The following is an 8,438-nucleotide window of genomic DNA, read 5'->3' as shown; positions in this document are numbered from 1 at the left end:
AACTCACAAGCAAATTTTGTTTAACTTGTCCCATCATATATCAAGCTGACATTTCCTATCTTCGTATTTATTGTCAATCAAGGACGTGAAACTTGACGTCCTCAAAGAACAATTCGGCCATCTCATTCAAGAAAGAAATAGGTGACTCATAACTCCCCACATCGTTTGTGCTTTTATCTTCAGTTGCAAATGTTTAATCAAGGGGGCACTGAGAGCACACCCACAAATTACCTAATATCGGATACATACATACTTTTCTGTGCTTAATTCTCCTACTCGCATGGTTGTAGTGAGCATGGCCTCTTGCCCTTGCTGACACCATGCTAGACCTTGCTATGGTGATCACCTCAGCTATCTCCCACGACTGCATAAAGGCATCGGTGTGCTGGACAAACCAGACTATTATCTTTTCACCTTATAGAATCTGACATGTCTTGGATCATGCTAATGCAGGTCCACAATGTTATTAATTTTCATTTAGTTAGTGAAACTATAATTGTGCGTTATTTCTAGATGGTGATCACTAAGTGCATTGTTTTCTTTACCTAAGAATGTGTCCTTTTAAATTATAGTACAAGATGTTTATGTAGCACAATTTTCTTTATGATACTTAGTTGTATTGCCATTTTCAGTCCATGTTCAATGCACTGAAGATATGTTGATGTCTTTGAAGCCATGATTTTCATACATTGCTAAGATATTTGTGTGTAATGTTTTTTCTTCCATAGAGATACATGTTCTCTCTCCTGCCTGCAGCCCGTCGTATTCATGATGTGAAAATACACTAAGATTGGTCAACCACTGCCAAGTTTTAAAAAAATGCAAGCAACCTATTAATTGTAATTCTGATGCATTTTGTCATTTTTATTAGTGTCGAATTTGTTTAAACAGACCTACCATTATGTAGTATTATAATGTCCAACGTCAAGTTGTAGTTTTTAGCAACTAATTGTGAATAACATGTTATGATTTATGTAATCCTTTCGTACACATGAAAAATCTTTAAGCTATCGTAATTTAGAATGACACTTCACTAACAAAAATATGTTTGGTCTCAAAATTCAATTGAATTATCACCATAATACCCACATGTTCTCACATGGGGACTACCTTCAGATTAGTTGCCGGAAATTCAGGTCCAGTGTACTATTGGATATTCACCTGAAGTTGTTGGAGGAAAACCTATCGTGTCAGTATAATGGCAGCTTTCAGAGTGTACTTTCCTCATGTACTCTTATCATCAAGACCACGAGGGGCGATGAACAAATTTCTGCAAGTGGATTTGTTAGGCATTGTACTACAACTATTCAATCACAAGTAAGCCTGCTTTTATTGACTATGTTTTTCTTACAAACTGAGTGTAGTCAATATTGCATTTTGGCCTGAATTAAGTTTATGTTAGTTCCTTATCTTTTTGTTCTTCAAATCATGTAGAACACCTGCCATTCATGTGGAATTGTTTTGGTAGGATCTATGGCTTAACCTTCAAATCGTGTTTTCTTTTTATATTGAATTATGATCCATGTTAAATACATTTGTTATTGATGGTTATTGTCAGATACTTATATAGGCTAAGATATTTCCCGCTTATACTAAGAGTTGACTAATGGGACTCCACATACATTTAAACTACATGTGGTTGACATCACAGTTTGCTTGCTATATGTTCGCACAACTCTTCACTGTTTTTATATTGACACAATGATCAACATGTCTCACTAGTGTAGCATTAATGATGCTAAAGCATCATCTTCAGAACAATAGTATTTGCAAAGAGATGTTAATTAGTGATTCTTGCATCTCTACTAATATTCTGGCCATCTCGGTTTGTATTGACACATTTGTTTCCTACTTATATGTGCATTAGAAAAATAATGGCCAATTGGAAGCCTATCTAAACCTACTAATAATGTACGGAGCTTTTCTGCCCGTCCGTCGTCATATGTTTTACAAAAAAAGTCTCTGATTTTATTTTTCTTTAAGTAACCGTGCTCCAACATTAAGTGCCCTTTATCCGTTAGGCTTTGGCCCAACTGCAGTAGCCACTATCTCGCGTGCCTTGGCGCCGGTTAGTATTCCGCGTTCAGCTGCAGTAGGCCCAGTTCACTTTGTTTTCAACCCGTTAGGTCCCTGGCTTTTATTATTTATACAGAATATGTTAAACATGATTATGCTATAACTTTACAGCTGTAACTCGGATTAAAATAATTTCTATATGTAATTTGATCAAAATAAGTTTTCAACCGTGCTATTATTTGTTCCTAATTTACATATAGAATTGCATATTTTGATCAAATTACATATAGAAATAAGCACGGTTGAAAACTGCCATTGTGATCAAAATAAGTTTTCAACCGTGCTTATTTTAATCCGTGCTATTATTTCAACAGGGCATAAACTTAAGTAACCTAATTTACTGCCATTGTGTATTTTGGGAAATGCTAACACACAATATAACTTTTATATCATCTTTATATATATGAAATATGTTACGAGGGCTTATGTGGATCGGAGAGAGTATGAATGATCGGCTTCAATGGTCATATATGAGTAATACAGAAAGAAGAGAATAAAGGGTGTGATCAGTGGATAAAAGAAAAACGGGAAATTTAAAAAAATATATGAAGGAGAGAATAACACAAAGGAATTGGTATTAATACCATGGGCGTGACATGCATGAAATGCAATAATAAAAAGAATTAATACCGAGGACGTGGGAGGGGCATGCATATATGCGATGTTGCACAGTGTGCGACCGTTATGTGCAACAGAAATAAGAGCGATGAAACGAACTACGGTCGTTTCGCTCAGACGTAGACAATATTTTTTTATTAATCGTCAAGCGTATGCAGAGATGGCCTAAAACACATTTAATAGAATCCTTTTATTGAGATCAGAATCTTCATATAAAAATTGTACCAAAAGTATTGTATATGTACCATACTTCTTAACGTACTACTGATATGAATTTCTGCTAGACCTTAATGTGCGCCTCTCTGCCGTGGTCGGGCACAATTCAGATGTTGTTGGGCCGTGCTGACGAATATTTCAGTGGACACGTCAATTATCTCCCCGGTTGCAACGCACGGACATATGTGCTAGTATTAGTGAAAATTTTCTCTACTTGTATTTTTTCTTAAATGCCTTTGGCTCAGTCTGTCAAAAATGAAGTTAGACCATCATCTCAAAAGATCGTGGGTCATTGTCCATCCAAAGAAAACGTAATCCTACCACCTTTGGATCATGGAAGGTGTATATTGTTTTGCTTCTAAATGCTTAGGATAATTGAAATCTATATTAACTATTGTTTATCTTTCGCAAAAGTGCATCTTTTGTTCAATTCATGGAGGACAACAATGATTCTAGGCAAACCCATTTGATATTATGTGGTGTAATGAGCGTCTGTTTGTTAGGCCGATTTTTTGATAATATCATGGAGATAGATATCTCATGGTTTGTCATCACGAAGATGAGCTTGAGCAAAACATATATTGCGAGTGCTGAATCTATATTGTTTACTCATTGTACATTGATTTGTATCAAAATTTCAAAATTATAGAAATTGATAAATGTATCTCAGATCGAACAAAAAACAGATTTCAAATGGTACATGTTTTTTTTCTTAGTTTACATCTGAATTAATTGGACATGACACCATCTTCCCATGCCTTTTTCTTCTAGTAACTATCAAAGTCGAATAGCGAGCCCAACAAAAAAGCAAATTCAACGAAACAATAACTAGTAACCTTACAAAAGGAGCCATAAAGTCTTCACCATTTCGAATAACAGAAAGCATGATAATGAAACAAATGGAATGATTTCCTTCCTTTTGTATCTAAATATTCGGTTAAAACCATGCCAAGGTAGGATACGAAAGAGGATAGAAAAACTTAGTGTCCAAAAAAAAATACAATTACAAAACTACACATGTGAACCACAAGGCAGTAAAAAGAAAAAATTAGGCAATGCAACATCAAATACACTGTAAATCTATATCTACTAGTACAATGCCCGTGCGTTGCCACGGGCCATCTAATTTTTGTTTTGATTGCTTATACATACTTATATTTTTGTATAAAACTCAGTGAATTTTTGGTCCCTTCCAACGACATCGTCTCGATACCTTGTCAATGGATTCTTTTTGAACGATGACATAATGCATCTCCATCTCTCTCATATGTTGCACAAATAAAAATATATAGAAGTATACATATTAAAAGAATAAGCCATCAATTTTTATCTCCAATCCACAAAAGTGAACATATATACACATATTGAAATATTAAGACAATATATATTCATTGGTCCTGGATGCAAGCAAGTGACCATTTTTAGTCGGAGTTAGTGGCATCATGATACTTTGTAGAGTGATTCGCAACCCAATTTTGATAAACTGTATGCTCAACTGTAAATCATTTGTTGGTAATTATTTTTCAAAAATGACTTTTATAGCAAATAATTGCTTTCCCTCAAAAAGCAAACACACACCTTTTCTTCTCGTCTTGGAAAATACAATTCACTCTCTCATAGTATGACACAACGCTCACACTCACACCGCATTCCATCCGCTTGCTCTCCTTGCCACGGGCATCGCCGCCGTCATCTCTCCCCTCCAAAACCTCTCCCCTCCAAAACTTCTCATTGCTGCCTCCCCTCGGCGCCATGGCATTCAACATGTACCTTCCTCTCACCGCCATCTCCCCTTCGCTTCACGGTATCGCCCACTCCCTCTTCACCCATCCACAGTGTCCCAAGCTTATTCTCGGTGCCAAGAAATGCACATCATCGTAGCCGAGGGCAAACACCACAATGTGCTTTTGCTGACATAATATACGAAATGATATATATCATGCCATCCTTTCACATATTTTCTTCTAAAATAACTTTTGTCAATTTCAACATGAGATGAATAGCAAAATTTGTGATGTTGCTTACATTCCGTGACAAAACAGAGATAGCAACACGGCCTCCTTTGCTCACAATGATGGTGTCTCGAGAAGGAGAGAAAGCAGCGGCGGTGTCACTGTCATTCCCCTAATGGTCCACCTCCCTAACCTTTTCCACGCTTCACCAGTCGTCGCCACGAAATGACTCCCACCACCAGCAGTCCTTCCCTCCGCCACCCCCTCTTCGTCGGGCATGGGCCCAGATCCACCCTAATATGGCTCTCCTAGAGGGGCGATATGGGAGTCGTGTGGCTCTCGGGCGACAGCGCTACACGGTCCAAAACGGCGACCTGAAGAGAGTAATGTGTGGGCTACAAGGTGTTGGCTGCATCTAAGGGGTTTGTTTGAGGGCAGACCGGTTCAAGGATGACAAAACCTGCGATCGAAACATTTATTTGTAAAAAAAATCTACGTACGAGGGAGAGAGGGATGGGACTAATGAAACTAAATTTACTCCCCTTTAATAGTAGAGATTAAATTGTATATCTACACCACTTCCTTTCCCCCTTAATATGTGAGCTAGCATAATGAGGAACTGTAAGAAACGAGATAGGACATTGAGGTCTAAATGTTCGTTTGAATAATGGCCAAATATGCATTTCCTCACATGTCCTAAGATGGCAGAACTACTTTACAAAACGGCGACCTGAAGAGAGTAAAGTTGCACAAACAATGTTTTCTCTCCTAATATGCCTTTTACCTATTTTAGATTAGCTTACAAACTGAAACAAATTTTAGATTCAATCCAAAATCATGCTAGTGATCAGAACATCTATTGTTTAGACAACTCGCTGGCTGAAAGTAGTGCAAGATGCAATCACATGCCATGTTAATGATGATTTACAACATAATTTATTTCCGAAACCACAAATATTTCACATAGGATGCGTCCTTTTTTGTTAGTAGAACAAAGAAAAAAAGGCACCACCAAGATCATGAACCACTATGAAAACTAAGGACTATTACTACTTTCAACATATAGGAATATTAACTAAATTTCAACATTTAAGAGGTAAAAAAATATCACCATCAAGTACACTCTACAATATGGTAGCATCAATAAGATATTTGTAATTTAGAAGTGGAAAAGAACTTGTTAATCACAGGTTTGAAAACATTCTGGTATACATGAAACTCATGTAGTCCATGACAAAACATGAAGCGAGAAACAAAGAAAATGCATATGTTCTGATTGCCTGGAGATTTAAAAAATCACCAGGCAGTTTAAAAGTGTGAATTCATCATGTTTACCTGTAGCACCTCATAGTTTAAAAAAATTCATGTGATGACTTGCCAATTCTCCTAAGTCTAATTCATGATTCTGTAAGAATAGCCAGCGGCAAATGTACGAGCCAACAGAATAAAGCCGGAAGGCAGTCGCCATGGTTCATGCCCACCACGCAGCCCCAGTGTTGACCCGAAGCTCCTACTGGACCGAGCACGGCGCCTCTCCATGATATCTGGGCCACCCCTATAACCTTCTGCTCCAGGCAGAAATTATCTATCGTTATAAACAAAAAACGCAGTTAGATTCTAACCACAAAAGGTACATTTTTTAAGTATGTAAAGTTTGCTCTCAGGTAGATACACATATATGGGTAACAAGTCCATTCTAGCAAGATAGAGAGTTGTAGAACAATTTGTTTTTAAGAATTTGAAGCTAGAAACATGAAGACGTGAGGCATGTTAGAAATTTTAGCTATTATCAAATTTAGGTGGATTAACATTAGATTGCACCGATTATTAAATAATGTGTAATAGTGCAAAATATTCTAATAATTCAGAAATTTTATGGCATTGTAATTACCATAGTAAGTATTGTTGCTAATCTGTGCCAATATATTGAAATACTCTATTCAAAACAGTTAACATTTTCAACCTTCAGTGTACAACCAACAGTATCAGCCTCATCGCGATGCGCTAAAGAATTGAAGTAGCATCAAAACACATGTCGACAAAAGTCAAAGTTGAATAGCATCCTGATATTGTCATTTGTCATGGCCATAAATAATGGAGGATGACAACCCCACCTAGCGCAGAGCCTACTTTGCAAAATAATACAAATTTTAGCGGAAAGGTATAACATAAAGGTATTTTCCAACAATTGTCCAAAAATATGCAACATCTCTAGAGATTTGTCACTGATGCAACTAACCAACCAAAATAAGAAATCTCAATCAATTTTGGATTACGAGCTTTTGCTGCATCATTCGTGGTTTGTGAGGTTGCAGATTTGCCTGATGTGTACTGCGTAATTGAACTTGATAAAGCTCGCCACATCAAGAGCGAAATGATTTTTTTTGTAGATGCAGCTACAGTTTGATTTGGTTTGCTTCTGTGCTTGTTCCGAGGCATTGTGCCAATAAATCAGGTGGTTCTAGAGAAGTAAAAATCGATGAAACAACACCATTGGTCAACTGCATAAAATATGTTCGGATATATGATTGTAATATTCTAACATCGCTTTATTTCCTTCCTTTACCTCACATTGTAATGCCGAGACAAACTATGTGACCTCAGCTGATCTCTGGTCCCCATGGCAATTGGGGTATCTCTATCCTCCTCTCACCACAATGCAAAACTCCAAAAGACACAGAAAAAGGGAGGGACCAAAACATACTCACTCATTGAAGTCTCTTAGCTAATTCAAGAAACTAAAAAAGGCCAAAAGGAGGTGTCCATTAAAACGCTAGCAAGTACCACTATATCTAGCTATCTTTCTCCAGGGCTTGCTGAAGAGATTGGCTTCTAACAAACCTTCCCCGAAACAACAAAAAACTGAGAACATGAGTAAACATGTGGACTCTCTTTCGGAAAAGTAGATACGTCGGCGATGGTGATCTGGTGTGAGGAGTGAGCTTTTCTAGTGCCCGGCTTACAAATATTATAGACGTTTTTATTCCTTCAAGCATCAGTTCTATTAGAATTCCCGTGTACATATAGAACAATTTCTAACTGTTATTCACCCACATGTTTACCAGAATGTAAAAGAGATAAAAAAAAAGAACTCTTAGAGCTAAAATGAGCTCGTGTAATCTAGGCAGTAGGTTTGCTGGGACTCACTATTTAGTTTGTTTCCTTACAAACTAATTTCAGCACTTCCATTTTTATTGGTGACTGGAGTATCAGTGATATACTCTTAAAAGGTGCGTACTTCAGTCTAGCATATCAAACATCATCTGCCTCCTAAACATTTAAAAGCAAGTAAAATTTAAGTTTGGGTGTATGGTCTGATTACCTCAGATCCCAATGAATCATTGCATAACCAAGCCCATGTCTGATTTGATAAATCTTCTATAGTTTCTTATCCCTGTTAACTGTGCCTGCCTAGCAACTCTGAATCTTCAACTACAACAACAATCAAAGCTTTGTCCTCAAATTGTTTTCAGTAATTACTGCAGAAATATCAGATGATGAGGCTTGTGCATAACCACTAAATACACAATAAGAAGCAGGCCAAAGAAAGCCACCTAGGAGTATGGCTGGATGAAC

Source organism: Aegilops tauschii, chromosome 1, assembly GCF_002575655.3.
Source record: "Aegilops tauschii subsp. strangulata cultivar AL8/78 chromosome 1, Aet v6.0, whole genome shotgun sequence".
In the NCBI taxonomy this organism is placed as follows: domain Eukaryota; kingdom Viridiplantae; phylum Streptophyta; class Magnoliopsida; order Poales; family Poaceae; genus Aegilops; species Aegilops tauschii.
This window is presented reverse-complemented; position numbering follows the sequence as displayed.